This window comes from Meleagris gallopavo, chromosome 30 (assembly GCF_000146605.3).
Source record: "Meleagris gallopavo isolate NT-WF06-2002-E0010 breed Aviagen turkey brand Nicholas breeding stock chromosome 30, Turkey_5.1, whole genome shotgun sequence".
NCBI classification, from domain to species: Eukaryota; Metazoa; Chordata; class Aves; order Galliformes; family Phasianidae; genus Meleagris; species Meleagris gallopavo.
Genome location: NC_015040.2, coordinates 741,103 through 741,991, shown reverse-complemented (window position 1 = coordinate 741,991; position 889 = coordinate 741,103).

Below are 889 nucleotides of genomic sequence, written 5' to 3'. Positions count from 1 at the left end.
TGACGCCTCCAGCATCTCCGCAGGGGGATGGCAACGAGCACAAAGCTTTTTCCCTCCCTGCTCTCCTTATCCTCGCTGCCACGCGGTGCCAGAGAGCCGCTAATCCTTCATCCAGCTGAAGGCTCCTCCAGGGAAAGTAGGGCAGAACGTTTAATGAGCAGAGCGAATGTTCTGGCACATCACAGAGCGAGGAAGGGACGGAGCTGTCGCCTTCCCTGGGTGAATTTGTCTCAGGCACAGATCAGAAACGTGGCAGCAGCAGGCGCAGCGCTGGTGATGGGTGCTGGGGGGACACACTGCGTGCCTGCGCACCTGCAGTGAGGCGGTGGGGGGATCTCCAAGCAGCAGTTTGAGCCTGGCTGTGCTCACAGCATCGGTGGCTGCAGTTCTGTCACTGGGAAACTCCCAGAGCAGTACAGCTGCGGCGTTCCGAGAGTGGAACGTCCATCAGGACATGTGCTGGAGCCAAGAGAAAAGGGGAAACGCTTTCCTAGGCTGCTCTGTGTTGCAGGTGGGGCTTTGCTTTTGGCATAGGAAGGTGTCAGAGCAGGAGGGCACACTGCATGGTGCTGTGAGTGTGGGGTGAGGCTGGAAGGGAGAGCAAAAGGGAGTGCAGCAATAGGCGGCTCTGAGCAGTCATGGGGCGGCGTAGGAGAACGGAGGGTCTCTGAGAGGTCGGGCGCTGGAACGGGCTGCCCGGGAGCGTTGGGTCACCGTCCTTGGAGGCGTTCGAGGAACGCGTAGATGTACTGAGGGACCTGGTGCAGCGGGAAATGGCGGTGGTAAGTGAATGATTGGATGACCGTGGAGGTCTCTTCCAAGCTCGTGATTCTGCGATTGTAAAGTGAGGCAGGAGGACTGCCCGCGCAGCGGGACGGCCGGGGACGGC